Source organism: Tympanuchus pallidicinctus, unplaced genomic scaffold (assembly GCF_026119805.1).
Source record: "Tympanuchus pallidicinctus isolate F22 unplaced genomic scaffold, pur_lepc_1.0 scaffold17, whole genome shotgun sequence".
Lineage (NCBI taxonomy): Eukaryota > Metazoa > Chordata > Aves > Galliformes > Phasianidae > Tympanuchus > Tympanuchus pallidicinctus.
Window position 1 is genome coordinate 18517148 of NW_026294690.1, and position 24086 is coordinate 18541233.

At 44.3% G+C, this 24086-nt stretch overlaps 1 protein-coding gene and 1 long non-coding RNA gene across 2 annotated transcripts in view; one reads left to right on the forward strand and one right to left on the reverse strand.

Annotated features, from left to right (window-relative positions):
* The window catches only part of OXTR (oxytocin receptor), a 465983-nt gene that overhangs the window by 19635 nt on the left and 422262 nt on the right, over positions 1–24086 (reverse strand). The gene's annotated exons all lie outside the window — the stretch shown is intronic.
* LOC128078311 (uncharacterized) lies at positions 3185–23748 on the forward strand. Its single transcript, XR_008205570.1, has 5 exons — positions 3185–9305; positions 9541–12185; positions 13554–14925; positions 20404–20520; positions 21138–23748. It is a non-coding gene; the product is annotated as an uncharacterized LOC128078311 (long non-coding RNA).

Below are 24086 nucleotides of genomic sequence, written 5' to 3' on the forward strand. Positions count from 1 at the left end.
TCAGGCTTTCTGAGGTGAGAGCTGCTCCGCACCCGCCTACATTTCCTAATGAGGGAGCTGCCCCCCACCTTCCTGTGCAACCACAGATACCCCACCCTGGCACTGATTTCGACCTAGATTTTAAAGAAAATGAGGTTTATGTGAAATCCTTGGAAATGCTGAGCCTTTTTCAAGCTATTTTGGTCCCCAGATTTTACAGTGGGAGAGAAAGAGATAATTAAACAGTAAAACACTCAGGGGAAAAAAAAAAAAAAAAAGGAGAGAGCTGTTCTCAAGCAGAACAGGCAGAACTTGGGCGTTGAAAGCTGTCTGGCAGCAGCATCTGGTCAGGAAATCAGCAGGCGGGGACATCTGGGCATCAGGGAGCACCATGAAATATACCTCATGTGGGTGTCGTTAATTGTGAGGCTTATGGAAAAGTATTGTTACAGCACTGACTCTACACGAATGAAGAAGAGCAATGGTCTAAAGACTGAGGTGGAAACACCTCGGCACACGGTGAAGTGAGCGAGAGGTGCTGCCTGGTTTCTGGGTGATAGAAGGCAGTACTTTGTTGACAAAAGAGGTAATTCTGGCCAAAAAAAGAAGTGAACCTGGGGGCTCTCTGTCTGAAAAAAGAATAAAAGTCGAATGCCAGAAGGATATATTGCTTTCTCTGGGGAGCGAAGCAATTCAATACAGCCTAAAATGAGAGAGGTGCAGAAGAGAGTACGTGGGCACAGTAAATTGAATGGCACTCTGCTGTGATGCATGCCCTACTGACAGGTTCTGTGGGGGCACAGCCGGCCCCTGTACTGCTCCATGCCCTTCCTTTCACCCACAGATGTATGCACATCCCATCCTGCAGAGACAACAGGAAACTTCCAGGGGCTGCTGGGACCTTCAGAGCATCCAGAATGGTGAGAGAGAAGTAGCAACCTTACATGGTAGAAATATTAGTGGGTGAAGAAGTTAAGAATGAAAAGTGAAATAAGAGCAAAGAATAGCAAGGGAAAGGAGGCTACCTCCTCAGAACTGATCTGCATGAGGAAGCTGGTGAAAATGGCAAAGGAGCAAATGAAGGTGTTCTTGTGGGTTGGGTCCTGATGCCAGACCTGTGCGAAATGGGCTCCAGCCAGCTTCTTCTCATTAGGAGGAAGGATTGATATCAGATGTTGAAAAGCAGGAAAATCCCATGTGAACAAATGCCATAGAGTAATCGGATGTGATGCAAACAATATTTATTGCACAGATTTCATGATGTAATTGCTCAGTAGATAATGTGTGCATGTGTATACGCACATGCAAGTTATGGATGTTTCTGCATGTAATTATCCCTGAGTACGCTGCATATTTCTGAAAAGATTGAGAAGAATCTAAGATGACTCTCCAGAGTTAAGAATTGAACTAAATAGCTTAGCCATTTAACTCAGCATTTCACAAACAAATGGAAGTTCCTAATAACCTTAGAGAACAGAGCAATCTGGCTTTGCAGAATCTGAAGACGATTCAAGTGCTGGAGGGAAAACAGGATTGCTGCATGCAATTTTCCTTTGAACCTTTGTCTTCCTAGGGCCAGTCCACCTGAGGAATCCACCATCCAAGCACGAAGCCCACAGCAAGCAAGTCGATGAGGCTTTATGAAGGTCTTTGCATTCCCAAGATTGCCGTCATAGCTGTCGCATGTTCCTGTTGGCTCCAGATGGGAAGTGCGTTAGCTTAAATCACCAACTTTGGCTTTAAGTAACTCGTTTATTCTTTCTTGATAATGCTTTGAAGGAGGGAATTTTCCTGCTTATGCCGCTCCTGAGGGCCGTTATTTACAGCAGCCAGCAGTGCTGTGCAGGCACGGTGCGAAGGACAGGGTGGCTCTTGCAGAGCCATAAACACGCCAGCTGTCTTGGCTGAGCAGGATGGGATTTCCAAAGGAACTGAGGAAATTAGTTACCTAGCTTTCCACAAGAAGTAAATGATTGTTATCACTGCTTGCAAAGATAATTTTCCCATAGCTATATAAATCTCGGGCATGGGGGAGGTATCACCATTGCATGCTGCAATTCATGCAAAAGGGTGGAGGACCTCTCCCAGCACAGCGTGCTCTGCAGTCCTGCTCTGACTCGCATCACGCTTCCCATTTCCCTTCTGAACTTCAAATCTCTCAGGACCTCTCTCCCAATGATTGGGACACTGCTTGGGACCCTTCTCCTACCAGGGTATTTTTGGCCCCAAGAGTTTTAGATGCATTCTGCCAAGCAGCAGTTCAGGGTGCTGGGGCCACAGCAGAGGCAGCTCCTCACCAGCAGTGCTTGGGTTCAGTCACCCTGAGGAGCATAGCACAACCTGACCCTGTGGGCTGCTGTGCTGTTCTGTAGTGCCTCTCCCCATGTTTGCCCACACCCAGAGCTCAGCTCGTGGAACAGACTCACTTAGCAGTGCCATGTAAGTCGGTTTGACAGGGAACAGCCGCTATTTGTCACCTCTGTTCTACTTCTCCCTGAAGAAACATAAGATTCTCACCTTCACCAAATCCTGTCTATTAAAATCTAAAGGCGGACGATCACATGAACGAGTTCGGGTTCTACAACTATAAAATAAACGTCTGCTGCTATACAGAAGGCAGTTGGTGACCTTTCCCACCTGACTTCCCCGGTGATTCACAGATTTTATTTTTTTGCAGGGTACAAAAGCATTTTCCCTGGCAAATGCTTCCTTTGCTGAAGGTGAAAATGAATAAAACAAGCCCACAAAATGCAGAGGGTTAGGTCTTTTCACAGTTATCACTATTTATAACATAATGCATCTGAAGCATGGTGAATTCTGTGGAGAAACAGACGCCTTTCCCCACGCCAGGCTCAGCTCTGAGTTCCCAAGCTAATTCTTCAATGGTGTGGTGTCCTGTGATCCCAGCAGGGAAGGTGCCCATAGCACCGTGCACCACTATGCTCTCTCTAAATGGGAATTCTACTTGAAGGGCATTTGACTCTATTAAAAATTTCATCAGGAATTGATATACTGCATTTTTCATTTGAAAATTTGCAATCAGGCAGGAAAGTCTGAATATTCATAGGAGGGTAATATCTTTTCAGCATTCATTAATCTGAGTCAGTAATGAACCGCAGGTAAAATTGAGTGATAATTTTTAACAAGTAATTTATTTGATTATTTTTCTCATCTTCCATTTTATTAAATATCCATGAACAGTTTAATTGACCTTCCTGAAATTTTCATTTAATATCCACAGATGCGTTGGGGATCAGCGTGCCAGAAGGCCAGGCTCCTTGGCGCTCTCTTCCCACCCCAGCGCTTACCTGGAGCTCCATCACCCAGCTCACAGCAGGCAGAGTAAGGCCCTGGAGGATGGATCATCTCTTCTTCATGGCTATCCTAGGTATACTTGAAGCTTTCAAGTTCTCTCTTCGGTCTTTGTTTGTTTTAAGGCTCAGTTCCCTGGCTTTGTTCAACCCTTCACCTTGGGGGGATGATTTCTAGATTCTGATCTTGTCCCCTTCCAAATCGCTCCCTTTGGTCCACATCTCTACTCACATGCAGTTGCAAGGCAGAATACATCTCGGCACTGAGGCCTTATTAGGACTGAACATAACAGAAAGACTGTTTTCCCCATCTTGAAGGGCACTCTTCGATTTACCCATTGCAGAGTGACAGCCTTTCACTGAGCAGCTCTCCCAGCCCGCTCTGCAGCCTGCGCGGTTCCCCAGCCCTTAATTGTGCAATTGATTATTTCTACCCAAGCATAGGATCTCGCACTGTCCCTCGTAACACACTTTTTAAAGAAGATTATTTCTGCAATTTGTCGAGACCTTTCTGAGTTTTAATTCTGTCCTCTTGTGTGCTTGCAGTCCCTCCCTGCACAGCGTTATCAGCAGATTTAACAAGCGTATTCCTTCCTCTGTCATCCGAGTCATTAATGAAAAAATTAATAATGCTGAGCTCAAGGCAGGTCTCTCTGAAACTGTGCTCAATTCATCCTTTCCGTTCAAAGAGAGCCATTTTCTGGAAATGAATGGTCTCCTAGCAAGCTCTGCCTGCTCTCCACCAAGCGCCGTGCTAATGGTGAGGGCTGCAGCTGGGCACTGCTGCTCCACGGCCATCCCACAGGGCTGCTCCTGCTGCTGATCCTTGGTGTCGTGGTGCTTCTGTAGCTCCCTGAATAGACAGATAGCGAGCAGACATGCAGAGCAATCCCACCTCCATGTCCTTCCAGGCAGCGTCTCTTCTTCCCATCTCTTCGGATTCCCACTATGATAATTAAGGTTCTGATATGGCTTCAGACAGTTCCTTAAGTAAGTGAAGATAAAGCTCATCAGCATAACCAATTTGAAAACATCTAAATTAGCCAGGCACTCTTGCTGTTCCCTTTTTGGGAGATTACGATCTTCCCTCTTTGTTACAGTATTATTGTGCCGACCATCTGCTCTCGGTTGGCCTTTTTCATGAAGATGGAAGCAAGGAAATCTCATTAAACACTCAGCTTACTTGGCTAATGGCTTTCCCACTCCTTTTTTGGACCTCCTTTATTACTAATGCAATTGCAGGATGATATCTGGTTAATTGCCCCACGCTTTGCATCCTGACCTGCCCAGATTCACTGCTCTCAGCACTGCTTGGTGACAATCTTCTGAATTAATGAATGCTGAGGCTGAGGTGATGGGTTGGAACTCCTGCACAGTGGGGAACACAGTATGAACTTTCACTGTCAGGCGGTGGCTGTGGGTCAGGCCCTGAGTGGAGCCCCACGTGTTGGGGACAGTGGCAGTGGGAGCACACAAGAAGCCCTCAGGGAATGGTTGAGATTCCTGATTTTTGTTCAATCTAATAGCACACAATTTGAGCAAATTGCATTAATTTTTTTCTTTTTCTTTTTCTTTTTTTTTTTTTTTTAAGTTCTCTCCTGACTCCTGCTATTCTCAGTACACTGCTGAGATTATTTCTGAGGTCTTTAGAGTTCTCTGTGGATTTCCCGTTATTGGTCCCAATGCTACGAGTAATTGCTCTCTGTCCTTGAGCATTTCCAAACAGGCTCCTGCAGTGTTTCACCTTTATGTCTACGTGACCTCAAGGCACATGAAAAAACCTTTTCAGTGATATTGGACAGCTTGTAAACAGACTTCCAAATAATTCCAGCCAGATGTAAACATGCAAGGGCTCGAAAAAAGTATTGTGAGTTACAGAGATACAGATCAATAGAGACTTGTGGTTTGAATTCACTCATGGTATCATAATTTAGGCAATAAGAAGAGGAATATTATAACATAAAATGTCATGGTTGCAACTCCATTTGTGCTCTCACACCAGAGACTGAGGAAATGAAGAGCACTCTGGGTAGCAGAGCTAAATAAAAGCAAAGCACAGAGGAACCTGGCTGGGCATGCTGACCTTCTTTTCAGATTTCAAGTGACTTGAAATGGAGCCATAGTTAGAAGTGGCCATTCACATTGTTTCTTCCTGCAGAGCATTAACCCACAGCTTACTGCAGCAAGCTGTTATCCTCTAGCAGGAGAAAAACCAGCATTTCCCCTTTTCTCTTGTAATGTCTGAAACCAGGTGAGTTTTGTCAGGTCCGAATATTTCTAGCCTGGCTGAGATATCAGAATGAAACAGAAATGCTCACTGTTGGTTATACAATGCTAGGTGAAATGCAGCAGAAAGCTCACTTTTATTCAAATCCTCAGGAACCAAGGAGCAGGAGCCCTAGCTGCGGGTGCTGCTCTGGCTTTGGGGTGGCAGCCACAAGCCACCTCCAGCCCCTCGGCCACGAGCCCAGCTCCTGGGGGCACGAAGCCCCTGGCAGTGCAGTTTGCCTCCAAGCAGCCCAGATCTAAGGGAGAGCAGCCCGGGCTGAGCAGTCCCAGCAGTGCTGAGTGGGAGGAACCAGAGCCTGGAGTCACCATTGCAAACTGCAACCTGCACAGGACTCCATTGTGGCTCTGCTGCTTTGCGGCCAGCTGGAGCTTTTCCTGGCTCTTTCTTTGTAGCTCTTCAATTGGAATGGAAGAAATGAAAAGCTTGGTCTGGAATCCAGGGCAGACATAACAGGCAGGTTGTTACAGGTGGGTTTTCCTGGGATTCTCCTGCTGAATACAAGACCAAGATTGAAGGCTTTGCCATGAGTGCAGCTGCAGAGCTGTGAACTTCTGCAGGGAGTGAGCAGCCCTGAGGAGGCTGAAGAAGGAGGAATCTGTGGAGAAGTGAGGTGGTGCTTTTTAAACAAATCTTTTTTGACAAAAGAATTGAAATATGAAGCCAATTAAAACACCAAGGAATTTTCAAAACAGTCAGAACAGAGAAAATACGCCTTTAAGCTCAGCCCATGTAAGCAGATAACAAAATCTTGATAGCTGACACCAGCTAGAAGCAGTTCATAAAGAAGGGGTGTTTTCCTTCTTATCCATTGCTTCAAGCAGTCACTCAATTTAAATTTAACTTCCAGTTCAGCGAGTAAGGAGTTTAAGGTCTCTGGCTGGTGATGGGAGGACAGCCGCTGCAACGCGAGCGTGCATGCTTCAGCACACCAGGATGCTTTGTGATACGTAAACTGAGGAGGGAAAAGACAGAGGTCAGACTAAAGGGCAGCATGAGGAAATGGTAGAGCTTACTGATTCCGCTCGGAGCCGGTGATCCAAGGAGCTTCCCCCACGAGATTGGTGAGATCCCCAGCAGCCCTATTACCTGCTGTGGAGGCAGAGGTGCATGGTAGTGTAGCTTCCAAGCCAACCGTGTGGCGGTTTGATGGCTCCTGAGGACACAGGGCTGGGTGTCCGTCGCCCCACAGATAGGGCACGTGCAATGTTTGCCTTCCTCGCCCTCAAAAAATGAAGAACTTCCTTCTTTTTTAGTTACTGAGCTGGAAACTGTTAAACCAGGCCAAGACGGTCCGTGAAGTAGTGCAAAAACAGTTGAAAAGTCATTCGCTCAATAATCAGCAGGGCTGGGATGCCTTGTTCTCTGCCACCTCAACAGCCAGCAGCTGCAGGAAGACTTTTCTCTCAAAGGTCAATAAACTCACCCGCTTTTGATTTTACTTGTATACGATATTGCAAAAGCTAAATCATGCCTTCCCTTCAAAACTCATATTTAAGGCTTCCTGGCAGGCACTCAGAGCTGTCACACACCAGGGGAAGGGACGCGGTTTCGTCGCATCTACGCAGTTGCAATGCCTCTGTTTAAAGGCACGTTCTTCACATTCAGGTGCTACCAGGAAAATTAGAATGAGGTTTGTTTTCTTGTTTCCCTCACTGCAAATGGCTTTTACTGAGCTGTTGAACAACAGCGGTTGGGTTTTACCTTGACACTTTAATTTGGAGGCAATTTAATATGTTCCGACTGAAGATTTAAAAGTCGAGCTCCCAGTGCGGAGCAGCAACGAGGCACAGATTTCATCATTCTTGACCCATTGTCAGTGGGGTCTGGTTTTTTGGGTTTTTTGTGATCTGTCACTTCAGAAACTCTGTGTTGTTTCACTCCAGGTACTTTAACAGCTCATTTTAGTCCTGCTGACATTGCTGTGTCACGGTTCATGTCTTTTCTGACATGAAGCTATCAAGTTCCTCCATTTACTCTTCCATTTTACCCTTGGTTACAAATGAGGTTTAGAAAAGCTAAAACCTCTCTGCAGCTAAGGTCTCTTTTATTGAATAGTGTTACTCCTTGCATTTTATGATGTCTGATGCGTGTGCTCAGTCAAAAGGCTGAATATCTTTGCAAAATACTCCGAAAAAGGACTATTGAAGATAAATACCGGGAAGTAAAAGTTGTCATCCGTTTGGATTTCATTTGGATTCCTGTCCAGTGAGGATATTTTGGACTATCCTCGTCTTTCTGTGCTCCCCATTGGCCCCATGGCTCTGCCACCTCCTCCTGGAGCTGAGGGTGGCACATCCACTGCACGGCGCTCACCTCTGTGGAGGAGGAGCAAACTGTGCCGAATGGAAGTAAAGGCCACTGAGAATGATATCATTTCTTTCTCTTTTATATATAAGTGTTCTGATAAGGCGAGCTCTGGAGGAGGTGGATCTTTCATTTACAACTTCCAGAGATTCTCGATTCATATTTGGAAATGAAAGACAACATCTACTTCTTTTTTTATCTCTGAATTTTAAGCCTGTTTCCACACCAGAAAGTGTGGGAGAAGAATAGCAGATAAAAATGTTTGAAATACGAGCTATTCTTTGAAGTTCTTGGGATATTTTAAAGCTTTTCCCTTCAGCTATTTATTCTGCGCACTTAACATCTGTTTTATGCTTTGATATATTTTGCAATTATTTTTCATCCTTAATTTGATTTTCCTTTAATAACATTGTTCCCCAAAACAGTGGATGACAAAGACGTCTGGCACGCATCAGATAATCCCCATCTCACCACGATGAGTTGTTTTAATTACGCACACGTACGTATTGTGCTGCAGCTCTAATTAAAGGCTTTATGATTTCAGGAGGCAATCCTGTAGAAAAACTACTTTTGAAACGATTTGCAGTGTTAGTTCAGATAGGCATGTTTGTATACAGCATGTGGATTTTCCTTGACAAGATCAGAATTGCTGAAGAGAAGTCAGACCCCTTCCCTCCTCGCTATTGTAAGAGGAGGGATGCTTTCTCATTAAAGAAAAAATAATTTTCTTGTGAATTTACAATACTGTATCTATTTTCCCTTCTCTCTTTTCACTTTCTTTTTTTTTTCCTTTTCCCTAGGTAATGAATATTCTGGATTCTGACAGTAGTGGATTGCCTTGTTTGTATACAGCTAGCTTTGATTTCACGCCAGTAGGCTTTCTCTGAGAATTAGATATTATTTAGATATACAAGGACTACTCTAACCAGGCAGTTCTGCCTTTGACAAAGGAATGGGAATGTAATGGAGTTTCTCAGTGTTCTGTATTATAATTTACCTATATGGTACCATGCTGTGGGTAATATATTTCTTTTATTCCCTGGCAAATCTGAATTGCCTGGGGAAACAAATAGAGCTTTGTTTAAAACATAACAGCAACAACAAAAAGATTAAAAAAAAACCCCTCTAATTCCATCTTAGAATCTGAAAAAAAAAAAAAAAAAAAAAGGTCTGACCCTCATTCTAGATATTTCATTCTAGTTGCTAAGTAATTTGCTATTTTTTAACATAGAACAGCATTCAGAATGAAATATTCGATTAAAAATATTTTGACCAAAATGTGTTATTGAATCAGTTCTAACAACAACAAAAAAATGAAGACAAATTGCTGAAATGACGGGTAGTCACGAGGCTCAGCCTGACTCTGCTTTGCAAAAGAGCAAGATCCACAACACACCCTTCTCCTCCAACGCCTGCCCCAGGTGGGTGCCACCAATGCGTTCCCATGTCCCAATTCCTGTCATTATCTCTGTTATCGTTGCTCTGTTTATGACACCGTAGGCTTACTGGCTCTCTCTGTGTGCTGCACTAAGCCCTGGTTTTCTCACTCTCCTGCTGACCCTTCACCTCACTCCAGTTCGGCTCTCTCCGACAAGGAGAACCACCATTGTTTCCAAGCCGTCCAAAATTAAAACAATCAGTATTTGTTGACCACAGATTTTAATACCACAAACCAGCAAGAACTGCTGGGATGTGAATTCTGATCTTCTGAATGTGCTGATCTGAATGAACCATCCTTAATATGGCTCCAGCTTTGCTGCTGCAGGTATGTGGATGGAAGGAGCACGCAGGATAGGGCTGGAGCTCTGCTTTGTTGAGCAGCATCTTGGAAACCCAATGCAAAACCAGGTAAGTACTTGTTGTGCTATGACATCTGCTACCCATTCCATATTTTTGACCACTTAATGACCTTTACAAGGAATTAATGTTCTTATTTTTCAGTGCTTTGGTATTTTAATCCTTTTTAAGAACCATTTCTATTATTTAGCGCCCACCTCCGTGTGCTTTAATATGAGAATCTCATTCAATTTCATTTTATGTCCGTGGTATAAATCTTTGATCTTTATTTTAGCTTGGTCTGTAATGTAACCATTAAGGAAAATGCAAAGGATGTCTCTGATTTTCTCTCGCTAAAAGCAGGGCCAGCAGTTTCACAGAGATCAGCATCAGGTAATGCTCCTCTCAAACAATTTTCCCATTTGAGGAATAAAAGTTAACAAACATGCCACAACAGATGTTTTCAATTTGGTGCCCTAGATTGCATTTTGATGCACTGAACAGCACCACTTCGGCACCGCCAGGAAGCATCCCTTGTTGCTTCTAACAAGAGCTGCCATCGTGATGCATTCTGTTGACCACATTTTGAAACACAGATTGTTTCTAATTTTGCTTCTCTGATTTACTTTCAGTACTGGAATATCTCCATTGCTTTCTCTCTCTCTCTCTGTTTTGTTTTTTTTTTGTTGTTTTTTTTTTGTTGGTTTTTTTTTTTTTTTTTTTTTTTTGGAGTTTTTTCCTGACCAAGTGCATACTGAGAGACCAGGACCTGCCCCTCACCCTTGCTGCCAGGAGGTGTGGGGGGCTCAGCCCATGGAGGGGCTGGCAATATTCAGCCTGCGCCAAAGCCTCCATGAAGGCATTCTGTTTGGCAGGAAAGTGTAGTGTTTAGGTTATTGTCAAGCAGTCTTGAGATATAAAAATGTTTCTGTGGGAGTTCTTGGCTCTGCATGAAGGCTGAGAGAGCCTGTGGGGTGGAGGAACTGCTGAGCTGCCTCCTGCTTTGCAGATGGATGGGAGAGGAGAGGCTGGCTCCAGTTTGGGTCTGACCATTGGTTGTGTTCTCATGCAAGGGCAGGGATGGGTTTTTCTTCTGGAATTGCTCTGTTTTGAGCCAAGGTGTTGCTGGAGATCCCACCGTGTGTGAGGTGGAAATAAAGCCTTAAAATGTAAAGGGGTACTGAGTGCAGTGGGTGTTAACCAACTGCACGTTCTCCCTCCTGCTCTGCAGATGCTCCTGTGTGGCTCCAGAGGAGCCCAGGTCCTTGAAGCAGGGAGGGTTGGTTTCTGTCAGCAGGCAAAGGCTTCTGCCCTGAACACCGCTGCCTGAACTCCTGTGCAAGCAGCTCCAGATTGTCCTTGCGACTCCAAAATATGGATTAAAAATAAAAGCTGGGTAAATTAAATCAACCAGGCTCCAGGGAAGAACTCTCTGCTGTGGCTGCTTGGAGCTGTGCTGTGGCTGGGCAGCCCAAGCCCCCGCAGCTGATGGAGCTGCCCATGGGTTCCATCTGTGGACGGAAGCAGTGAAACACCTTGCACAGCATTTGTGGGTTTTGCTCAGAAAAACAACTTTGTTTTTGGAGAATGTTATTTTTCTCTTTGCAATGTCCAAAGCAGAAACTGCCTACTTTAAGCTTTCTGAATAATCCGAGTATATTTTGCATATGTTTTCTTCTGCTGTTCAAAAGATAGAAATGGGAGTTAAGGATGGCTGCTTGTTTTGGCACGGTGTCACGTAGGCTGATCCAAAGAAAGAAAATCCCTCGTGATGACGAGGATGGTGATGGAAGCTCCAGGTCCTTCCTCCCACGGGGACGGGGCGGCTGAGCTCAGAACTGTGCGGGGGACAGCCTGCAGTGGGGCCTTGGGCTCAGCTCCCCCAACAGCCCCTGGCTCACACTGCAGCACCTTCTGCATGGGAAGAGCCCTCAGAGACTGGGGCTGAAGGTATGCCAGCCACCTCTGGCCAGGTGTGTCGCAGGTGCCAGGAGAAGGGGAAAAGTGCTGGGATTCATCGTAATCTTTGGTTTGTAAGAGGTGACAATTTTACATAGTTTATGCAAATTTCGCCAAGTCTTTAAAAAAAAATGTTGTGAAGAGGACACTGGCATCAGCTTGAAAGGAATGTAAATGAGCGTATCCTTAATGCACAGTGCTGTTTGCCAGCAACAACAAGTCTAGGGGAGATGTATTCCCACTGAACTCACAGAGTTACAGCGGTGCTGACACCAAGTTCTGTAATTTTGTGCTATTGCAGGGAGCAAAGTCATCTCGTTGGGGAACTCTTCATCTTTCTGGCTCTGCTTTGTATACTGCTAATGATTCTGTGGTTACATCTTTTTTTTTTTAATTTGATTTTTGGTGGTGCTTTTTGCTTTTTCTTTTATTTTTACATTTCAGTGAATGTCATGCTTTTATGTAAGACTCCATATAGTATACAGAAATATGAATTATGCAAAACACCACCCAGCTGTCAGCGTACACGTGAAGAGCACTATCACGCTGAAATAAGTCAACGTGTGGTGAGTGTGAAGTAATGCTGGTATTCTCTATCAGATAAGGAAGTAATTGTGCACGCATTTGTGTGGAAAAGATGAAATTCCAGATTGCATGCATGCAGGCAGCAGAGCTGGGGCTGGGCGCTGCGCTGCCATGGCAACGGAGCAAGGCTTGGTACAGAAATAGCTGAGCATCGTTGGCCTCACTTCTGGGATGTGCTGTGTCCAACTTGGTAGCAGCCCCACTCGAAGCCCAGAGGGACCACCAGCATTCCCCATCACTGAGAGGCCATGCCCTACTCCTGGTGATGGCAGTGAGTAACGGCAGAGCTTTGTTCTTTAAAGAGCAGAGCAAGAGCTTGCACGTGGAGGGCTGCTTCTCATTTATCATCACACACAATCTCCTATTACCGTCCGCCATTACCATCAAATATTTAAAAACACCTGGAATTGGCTGCTGTTAATGGTAGGGATTGCTATTTCATAGGCTCCTTGCCCCATGCCTTCTGCAGCCCGGCCATGGCCCCGCCAACCCACAGTGCCATGCATGCAGCCGGGAGCCACTGGGATGAGGTGATGTGTCGGAGGGGTGCGAGGTGCTGAGGGGCTGTTACTGACACATCTTTGGGCCAGACCTCAGCTCTCATAGAGAACATGAATCCTGGGAGCCCTGAGAGCCCAGAACGGGGCTGTGTCCCCTCGGAACTCCCAGGTGTGGGGCTGTGCAGAGAGCTCTGAAAAATGAAAAATTAAGAGCAAATGAGATTTCTTCTCTCTGATGGATCTTGTACCTCCCTGCTCTTTCCTCCACACCTTGCTGCTGGCAAGTGCTAGCTAAATAGCAGCATGAAGTGCTCATTTGAAGCCTGATTTATGAACGCTTTTGAAATTAAAATAGTTCTGAGTTAAAATTCTTTTTATATGGCACACTGTTGGACAGTCTGTGGCCACAAAAACCTGTTGAGCAGCGATGATTCTAAACTGAAAACAAGGTTGGAATACTTGTATTTGAATAAGCATCATTATCTTGTATATTTAACTTCTGCTCTGGTCTCATATTTTGTTCCTCAAAAAAATTTAATCATAGAATTTTTATCATAGAATCACAGAATGGCCTGGGTTGCAAAGGCCCACAATGCTCATCCAGTTCCAACCCCCTGCTGTGTGCAGGTCGCCAACCAGCAGCCCAGGCTGCCCAGAGCCACATCCAGCCTGGCCTTGAATGCCTGCAGGGATGGGGCATCCACAGCCTCCTTGGGCAGCCTGTGCCAGTGCTTCACCACCCTCTGGGGGAAAAACTTCCTCCTAATATCCAACCTAAACCTCCCCTGTCTCAGTTTAAAGCCATTTCCCCTTGTCCTGTCTCTGTAAGTGTATTTCTTTTTCTTTCAGAGAAATTGAAGTCCTTTGGTGACAGAAGAGCCTTAGATCTCTACGGCAGGTGAACTGTGAGAGCTTTGTGGCTAATTGCATCCATTCATGCCAACAAAACCTTCCCAGGTTCTCAATTGCAGTCTTCACCCAGAGCAAGATTTTGCTGGACCCTTGAGCAGCTGTTTCCTACTGAAAAAGTGTTTCTGTGGTCACAGGCATGAAGGCATCTGCTGCTGATCCTCCCGAGATGCAGTCCTTTGCTCTGGCACCACCATAGTGCATGCTCATGGTCATAAGCCTGTTTTCAAATCATCTTCAGATTAAAGTTGAAGGAAGTAATCTAAGGAAAAACAGATTACTTTGAAAGTAATGGATTATCTTGCCTCCAATTTCTTCCAAGTCTACAGGTAAAGTTGTTTTTTGAGTTTAGTCTGAAGCTGTTTGATGGGGGGGGAAAAGAAAGGTGATGCTCTGGGAATCCAGTGTTGGTGCTGAAAATGCAAGTTTTTTGAGCATTCTGGTTTTATATCTGTATCATATTCCACCTGCATCACCAGCTGCTGCTTTTCTCTGTGGTGCCCTATGAGATGTGCCCTGTGTTCTGCTCACTTCTTGCGTGCAGATTGGATTTTCTTGTCTGTATTTACATTGTGAAGGAATTGATGGGAAAAATGGAACCTTCTAATTGCCTAAAGAGAATCAATATGTGGCTTATTAGGAGATACTTAACACTGGTTGTATCCTATGATGTTCAGAGATCGTTTTTATTTGATAGGTGTTCCTATTGCTCAGTTAAAAAAAAAATCATGTTTGAGACATGCAGAAGTGTGAAGAACTAATTCACACTGTTATAAAATAGTTATGTAAATGAGATGTGGAGGAATCATTTATCTGAAAGATTACATGGGAATCACGTCAATCACCGGGATCAGGTAATGAAGCCCTATTCCTTCATAGTAAATATGGTGCTCTGGCCCTGATATCTGAATACAGAGGAGGGGATTTACCAGTTTCCTGTGGGGATTTTGCATCTGCTATAAATAGATGTCACAAACACTGTTTTGCAGTCAGATTTGCCATTGTGCAGCATGGGCAAATGATTGGCTTTGCTAGCAAAGTTTTGTGAGCTGAGATGTGAAGGTCAAACAATCAGAAAATGTAAAAAAAAAAAAATTAGATTTAAAATAAGATACATTCAAGCAATTTTCTTTTTTAATGTAACATAATATCTGTAATATGAAATAATTACCTGAGGCATCAACTTATAGGGACCCTGCCAAACAACAGCATACTTTGTAAGGAAGTTACATTTGGAGTATGTTTGGGAACGACCTGCAAAAGGGCTTTGCCTTGTGAAACTGGCCATTCATTTTCTCCAGCACCTCAAAAGGTATGATTTTTTAATATATATTTATATTTTTATATATAAAGCACCTATCACCTGATTGTTAAACATTCTTTGGAACCATTTTGAGGTGCCCAGGAGCTCTGCCTCTTCCCTTCTTTTGTCCATGCACACTTTGCTGCCCCTGCAGCAGTGATTTTTGGGCCTTGCAGTTGTGCCAAGGCACGCACAGTGAAGCAGTGTGATGTATGCACACACACACAGGGCTTGCAGGCTGAGCTTTGGTCACAGGGAGAGCTTTTGCACAGCTGTATGCATTACTTTTGGTTGTCCTTTGACAGCAGAAGCAGTAATGCTGCTGTTATCCTGCCAGCTGCCATCACCGAGGCTGCAACTTTTCAACTTCTTTTAACTTTGATTTTGGTACAAGCAATATCAGCTGCTTAAGAGCACAAAATGTAGCATTACTTTAAGCTGAGGGACTAGATATACAGACTTAGAGACATCATTCATGCAACTAAAATCTCTTATGAAGATTGGTAGAAAGAAGATTACATGAACAAAAATGAGCATTTCTAAAACAGTGATAAACTTCACGAGTTTATCTTTGCACTGTTGCATTGCCTGTTTCTGAAGGATGCTTTATCCAGGCCAAGGGAGAAAGTCGTGTTACGTTTCCACTCTTCACTGAACATAATGGGATGGACAAAGCCTGGAGCCTTGTCTTCTTCTCACCTCAGCCCATCCATCTTCCCCAACAGATCCAAGCACACCCAGCTCGGTTCCTGGCAGGCCAGGGTAGGGCTGGTTGGGGCTGTGACACAGGCTGGGCTGCAGTGATGGCCCTGCCACAGGGACAGACCTCAGCACCTGGGAGACCTCAACTGCCACCCCAGGCTGCCAGGAAACTTGCTCCTGAGGGTGAGAAATTGGACTATTGTGTGTAAACATCAAGGGATGGGCAACAAACCCCAACAAAGCACAGAAAGAATAGACGAAGCAGTAGTGGCATAGGCAGTGGATGTGGTGTCTGAGTGATTCATTACATGTCTGCCCTAGAGCAGCACTGGCACATATCCTTCAGAGAGATTTAAATGCAAGATTAGGTTAGATTGCAGTTTTTGATTTTGTATATTTCGAGGGGGAAGAAAAAACCACCACCTTTAATTTTGTTTCATTATAGTAGAATAATTGGTTTAATTAGTTAAACCTTTCCAACTGCATGGAGAAGGAAATTGCATGATTTTTCATTTATTACCATGCCCTGTTGTTATGATTGTCTGAGTGCTGAGAAGACACTCCTCGGAGATTGTTCTTTTGATTTTAATGCAAAGATATTTTTTCATGTCAAAAGCCCAGCAATGAAGAGCAATTCTCCATAGCAAGTAGCTGTGCGGGTTTGATTTACACCGCAGACTGCTGCTTATGTAAAGCAAGGAAGATGATATAAATTGGAGGTAATAGGGTAGAGTGCAGAATGAAAGATCCTGTTTCGTACTCAGCACCTTCCTCCTGCTGGACTAACGAGTCTGCTTCTGTCTGTGGCTCCTCTGCAAAACGATCCCTGGATGTCACAGCTGGGAGAGCTGCTCCGATGGTTGCACAGTGAAAAGCACGGAGGTGTTTGACCTCTGGGCCCTGTGATCCCTCAGAGCACGGCTAACAAGTAGCCTATAGAAGTGTTCATTTCTTCTGGATAGGCTAGGAGAACTTGTCTGAGATCTGAGGCGCTTGCCTGGGAGACCAACAATAGACTTCCTCTTTTCCCACTGTATAAATAGTCTAAAATGAAGTTGTTAGAGCTACAGGCAGACATGCGTTCTTCTTCACTCTTTTTTAAAGGTTGGTGAAGTTAAATGTTTGAACTTTCAGACTTCTTCCAAAATACAGGCTTTAGTTTTTAAATAAACATGTGATAGCATCTCTAGGAAGAATAGTATCATTCTATTGGCCAAGTGCTGCAAATGCCCCAGCTGGTCGGCATTGGAAGGCACAGCTTGCTCTGATCTGCTGCCCAGAGCTTCAGTGACTCCGTGCCCTGCCAGGACAGGCTGCTGGGCACACCGATGTGCTGGGACATGGGAATGTAACACATCAGGTTTGGTGTGCTGGCTCCAGCCAGTGTTTGGAAGAGGGGTTTTTGGCACCACGTTTTGCATGGCCACCTAGTGCCCATAAGCAGCACTTGTGCAGCTTTGCTTTGCTGGGGGGTTGCTTATGTTTAATGGATTGCTTTGTGTTTATAGATATTTTCCATACTATGTTTGTTAGGGGATGAAGGAGTTTCACACAGGAATATTTCTTTCATGAAGAAATTATCCATCCAAAAGGTGGCACCCCATTATTACCTCAAAGCGCAGTACTTACGTAAAGCTCCTGCTGTTCTGTTAGGGTCCCACAGGGCTCCCTGCTTGGGTCAGCAAGGATTTTATGTGTGTTTTATGAGCAAGAAAAATGACTGAGAATGGGAGATAGTTTTGCTGTCATGAAAATCCATCGCACATCATAATTAAAACCTGAAGCCAGCTGCCTCCTCCCCCCTGGCCACTGGGATTTGCTGCCTGCCCTGTCAGAATCAGAACAGCCGACTCGCTTACTGTGAATGCTGGAATCACTTCTTACAGCTTTTAGCTGTATCAGGGTTATTGATAACTTTCTGCTCTTCAGTTCTATTATTTATGGCAAACTGTGTGCCCTGCTGTAAAAACAAGCATAAAAACAGGCAGAACATGGTCCGGCTTGCAGTGTTTTGCAAATACAGATGAGGTAAGAAGAATCATAAAAGCTTCTGAGGCCTGTTGCTTTTTCCCCTTTGAATCCATCTGCCATAAAATTTCATAGAAGAGTGGATATGCTTCAAACACAGAGGTAAAGATAATGCACTCTTTGCTGCTGCTGTTTGTGAGATCTCTGACATTCCAGCAATAAATTCAGGTCTTGTGGTCATTATGGAAGAAGGTTCTTTTTTTAACCGGCTTGTATATTGAGCATGGTATTTGGTAGATCCTCCTCTTTCAGGGAATGCAGAAAGGCACCATGAGCTATGCAGGGGAAGACAGAGAGGCAAGTGCCCTGAGTGTGAGGAAGGCTTGTAGGCAAAGCAAAGCAGGGAAATCACATCACACCGGTGTGCGCCTCGTGCTTAGCGTGAGCTGAAACCAAACTGGCAGAAACAAGTCATGTACAAAGTCTTTTTACACTCTAATGAGTGTAAAACTATGGAAACATAGCCAACCTATTTCTCTTGTTGTGTTTAACTGTTAGAGGAATCTGCCACGCTGGTGCTCGATGTGCATGCAATATCTTTCCCAACGGATGGGTGCAGGACGATGTTTGTTGACCACACGCATAACGGTGCAATGCACGCAGGGGTGCAGCACTGTTTTCCCTTGGAAATCCGCTGTTGCTTTCGCTGCTCCTGATTTTCCAGCGAGAAGTTAACTGTGCAATGTACTCACAGCTAGAGAGTGTTTTGAGAAGCTAAGTGTGGCTGAAGCATAATTCCTTCTGAATGAGGATCTGTGCTGTGTCAGCAAGCTCCCTGCCCATCGCGGCGCATTGTACCCATGGATGCTGCTGCCGTGGCTGAGAAGTGCCACAGAAAAAGGATTCTTTCTCTCCGGATGGAGGAGGCATTTCAAAGCACCCAAATCCCTGGTGCTGTGCACACAGATAGCAAACAAAGCGATGCAGTCATTCTTCACGACTCGGCGCTGAAGTTTAGGCGAATAATGGAAAGGTTGGCAGAGTGCTCTAATGTGATAAGTTGCAGTAACACAACCGTGCCATTACCAAGATAACAAATGCAAAAAAAAAGCCAACCCAGAGAATATCTTAAATGCTGCTGCTGTGACTGTAGGAGAACACAGCCCTGCATGGCACTCACTGGGAGGGGTGTAGGCACAGTGTGTGCAGGCTCCGTCGATGGCTCCGCAGCCACTGCTGGGCCATGGCAGCAGTTCTGCTTTTCTGTTTCTTCTTGTAGTTTTTAAGTGAGTTCTGGAAAGTAGCTGAAGCAATATGGAAAGAGTGAAAGACTGAAATAAACATCGATTTTTATGGTGTAATAATTTATGGTACCAACTTAATAAGTGGTGCGACACGAACAGTTCACCATCTATTTATCATGTGTTGATAGTTTTTGATATGTGAATTTTTAACACCACCTCTCCCTTTGATATAATAAAGGACCTGCCAACATTCCCATTAAAAATGTTAGATTTTGGGACTTCCTGCTCTGGCTATCAATAGCAGTATATATAACCTATGAATTAATATGCAGAATAGCAATAAGCAGTGACTTATTCCAGCAGCTATAAAAAATAAAAATAAAAAAAGACTTTGACATTTCTGAACTTCAGGAGGACATCTTCTTCCTTCCAGAAGAAAAGGCTCATGAGCCCTTCTCATTACGTCCACCATAAAAGGTTTACAAACGAAAAGAGGGCTCCTGAACTTCAATAAATCAGCTTAATTCCTTAGATAACAATAAGGAGACAGCAATTTACATTAAAACGTTCTGATGAGAGTTGTCTTGAGCTGTAGTTTGCTGGCATAACATCTTCAGGCTAATCACATATATTTTCAGTAGCTACAGTGTGGTTAAAGTCAGGGAAATGAATGTACAAAAATAGCATCCGAGAGCCCATGTTTGTTCTCAGCCGTTCCATCTCAAGGACTCCTCAGACTGTTTTGGCCAGCACAGAGGTCACATCTGAGTCTGGTGACTGCAAGACTTTCAACTGGGCTTCAGATAACAGCGTCAAGTCAAATTATTTCTGCTTCTCACGTCACCTTCGTCTGAATAACAGTAACAAAAAAAAACACACAACAAAACAGCTATGAAACAGAACAAAAAAATCTGACATTCCCTAGCTGTCTGACTTCACCACGCCATCTGCAAGCAGCCCAACCTGACAGTGAAATCACGCATACACACTTCAAACAGTTATGATAGACGTCAAGGTTGTCCTTACTTGCTTTATTTGGTGAAACTCACTTCAAATAAGGCAGAGACTAATAATTTCCAGCATGTGGCTGTTTTAGCTAATGAGTTTTTGGAATACTGGAACTTCTTTAGAATATCTGTGGGCCACAGTCCTGTGAGCTCCATGCTTGGGGTCGGGTCCTACCATCAGTGAGCAGCTGTGTGCTTCTTTACTGTTCTGCTTCATGGCCTGAGGGAGCATGTGGAGGCAAGGGTGTTTTCATTAAATGCCTTCTCAATAGGCTTAAGCTGTAGTGCTTGTTGTAATAAAAATACCTATGGGAGAATTTACAACCTGTGCTTCCACCGACAGCTACAACACGGTCATTAAGCCGTGCATCGCGAGCACAAACGCAGCACCTGGCAGCAAAAAGGCTGCATCAGCCATTGCTTCATCACACAGCTGGGTGTTCCAGGGCTGGGTGGCTATTTGGGGAACTCTGCTGTACAGCCTCTAGATCAGAGAGCAGCCTGCTCTGAAGGAGTTGTCCAGCTTCTAAGCTTGAAAGCTACAGCGTCCCCTCCATCCTTTCCAGAATCCACATGAAGACCTCTCCTGACCGAAGACTCAGAAATGGTCTCACCTTCCTGTCGTGCTGGATTAAGAAGCCATAAAAAGACAGACATGGAGAAGAGAATTTCTGAATAACAGGGTAAGACTGACAAATAAGTTCGTTGTGTTAAATCCTATTTATATCCACAGTTTGTCAGGAATTGCAATAAAAAGAGTTTATGATTTTGTTTGTCTTACCCAAGATTGTAGGGGTTTAATGTACCATTTTTAAGCTGTTAAGCATTTTCGTCGTGACACTTGATCTCTGTGTTTATACTTTATTACTGTAGATTGCTTACAGAGGGGAGAGGGAACTGTGAAATTTCAGAAGAAATTACAGTTTGTTGTTTTTTCAGTAACTGGATCATTTAAAAGCTCCCTTTTTAGTAAGAAGTAATGATTCGCTTTATTTAGAGACTATTTAAAATGCTCTTATCTATTGGATATCTCAAAATAACAGATAAATCAGTAGCAGACTTAAAATTAGTTTTACACTGTTATATTTTACAATATTTTCTATATCACGATCCACATTATGCATCTCTTGCACATTAGGAAGAGAGAAATCTGTTTCCAAAGCTGTTCCTGGCATGATCAGTCTTACCCCCCCAAAACCAGCCAGGATTTGTCTTTGCAGCACAAAATTGGTCTATTTGGGTGGCTGTGGATGGCCTCTGATGGGCCAGAGCTCATTTTAACGGTGTTTTCCTCTTTCAGTGTTGAAGATGAATTACAGGAGAGAGGTGGTCGTTCACCTGAATTTCAAACTAATTAAACTACCTGATATCTGTCAAAAATAATCAGGATAAAAACTGCTTTCTTGAAGCAACTCTTTCAAGATGGGAAGCCAGTGCTGGGGGGATGCGTTGGACACTGTGAAACCAGCGTGGCACTGGGCTGGTACTCCAAGAGCATCTTCTGCAGCCCCCAGTGGGATTCTCCATCCCAGGAGAGGACTTGTCCATCTTTGGAACGACAAGAGGCTGGTTGGGGTCTGTCACTGTTCTGCCATGGATGCAGCTAAGAGGATTCACTGAAACTTTCCCAAAACCAGTGTGGGCAAACAGCCAGGCCTGCCTCAGAAAGCAGTTTCATTGGAAGCTGGCATTCATAAACTCGACCCCAGGTTTGAGCAGAGCTGCAGGGCTGATTCCAGACAGCCGACTCCGTGAGGAAGGCACAAGTGCCTCATTGCTTTTTCTGGCAGAGAACCTCAGTTAGCTGATGCTTCAAAGGAGCGGCCGGCCTGCCGTGAGTTCAGGGTCAAGTCCCAGCATCAGCACTGCAGCTGCCCAAACTGCCAGCACCGAGCGCTGCTTCTTCTTTGGCCTTGAACCTTGTTATTAAGAATAACATATAATAACAAAGGAGCGTTTTGAGTGATTTTGTTAGAAATGCATCAGGCTGTCTAACAGTTTATTGGCATCGGTAATTCCTTATTAAGCCCTCTACACCCATTATGGTTTGTGCTTTCACTTTTTTTTCCATGTTAGTTTCCAGGCAACCAGCAAGAACTGAATTACATTAAGCTATTAATTCAGGACCGCACGCCAGCTCGGGCTTCTTCTGCCGATTTGCTCCTCTCACGTGCAAGTTTCCTCATAAAAACCCTTTTTTATTGGTTTAATCTTCAGTGGCACTCGGTCCAGGGAACTGATACGAAAATTGCCATGCCTGCACCTGATTTTTGTTTCTTGCTTGTTTTTTGATGCTTGCTGGTGGGGTTTGCTTGATGTAGGATTAAGCAGAGGTCTGTGAGGAGGGGTTGATGTTAGCTGCCATAGATACAGCTATCTACCTCTGTTTTCTTCAATGCTGAGTAAGAGATGAGATCATATTGAAAACTTGTGTGGCAGGAACACCTCTGTTATCGTTAAAGAGAAGCAGTTTCCATGTTATGCTCCATCGCTAAATGCCTGTAGCACTGGGAAAGGCACTGGCTGCAGATCCAGCTGAAAGCAATATCTTCAGGTGGGACAGAGATCTGGGGACAAAATGCAGTAGTGCCTAATAACTATGAGCCCTGAAATCCAGCTTGTGCTCTATACTGAGCCTACCATCTATTTTATTCCAAGGCCAGAACTGTCATTACCCATTCCACAACCTATGCTCAGAAGGGACAAGTGCAGACTTCAGGTACTTCTACTGTCTTTATCTCATCCTGTTTATTGGTGCCCGTGAGTTGAAGGGGTCTGTGACACTAGAGAAGTTGTGCTGGTGAAATACAGGGAGTCCACAATTAGAATAATCAACCTTAATGAAAAGAATCTGTCTTTATCCACAGCCAAAAGTAACAACAAACAAGTAATAAATAAGTAAATGCTGTATGAGACTGAAACCAAAACAGAGACACCATTTCAGATAAAGTTTCTATGGCTTTTGTAAAATAGTTGAGCTGGACAGAATTTTAAAAACAGTGATTTCCCCTTTTTTTTCCTAAAAAAACCACTGTTCTGAGCTGTTTTTTGTTTTACAGGGGTCTGTCATAAGAGCTCGAACTGTTGAAATTCAGACCATGAAAGTTAACCATGACTTCTTAAAACTTCACTGGAAAAACCCCAAACTGGATGTTTGCAGTTTGTAAGCAAGGTGCATGTGATCTATTCTCTTCCCTGTTATAAGAGGCCATCAGAAGTTGTACTGCTAAAAAGGACTTTTACACCTTATCGGATCTCTTAGGACTGTCATACTGAGCAGACCTGGTGTTTGCTCCCCATTCCATTGATCTGTTGTAAGTGTGGCCGCCCTGAGGTGTGAGCTTCTATCACCATACCCAAGCCCTGTGGTCAACGTGTTCAACCTAGTCATGCTCTCTGTTTCTGGGACATACTTTATTAAACATTTTCATCACTTTCAACCGTGCATTCATACCTCAACAGATTTATATCTGCAATTAGAGGACTTGCTGTTTACCAGGAGAAACAAAGCTGGTAAAAAGACACCTTGCAGCAACATAACTCAAATGTCATGAGTTACTACTAGTTTCACATTAATAATACAGCTGATTCTTTTTCTACAGCTTAGGAATGTGCCCCATGTCAGAAACCTTTGGAGGTATTCCAGAAGTACTGAGATGTGGCTGTCCAGTTAAATACGATCAGATGCATAAGGGAAGAAAGCGAGCTCTCTCCAAGATCTATGTTCAGTAATAAGATATTTTTACTTAACAAAGTCTCTACCAGATGGCGTTTCTAAATTTTGAATATTAGGTCTGGTTGTGAATGAGGCCTCCACAGGGTTTGATGTACTGTGGATGAGATGCAGTGTTTAAGCCGTGGGTAAGAGCTCGTGTGCTGCTCCTCCTGTTTGCAGCAAGGCAGCAGTGACAGAGCTGGCATCAGCATCATGACACCATTATGGGCATCAGCACCATGACACCATTATGGGCATCAGCATCGTGACACCACTATGGGCATCAGCACCGTGACACCATTATGGGCATCAGCATCGTGACACCACTATGGGCTTCAGCACCATGACACCATTATGGGCATCAGCACCGTGACACCACTATGGGCATCAGCACCATGACACCATTATGGGCATCAGCACCGTGACACCATTATGGGCATCAGCATCATGACACCATTATGGGCATCAGCACCGTGACACCATTATGGGCATCAGCACCATGACACCACTATGGGCATCAGCACCGTGACACCA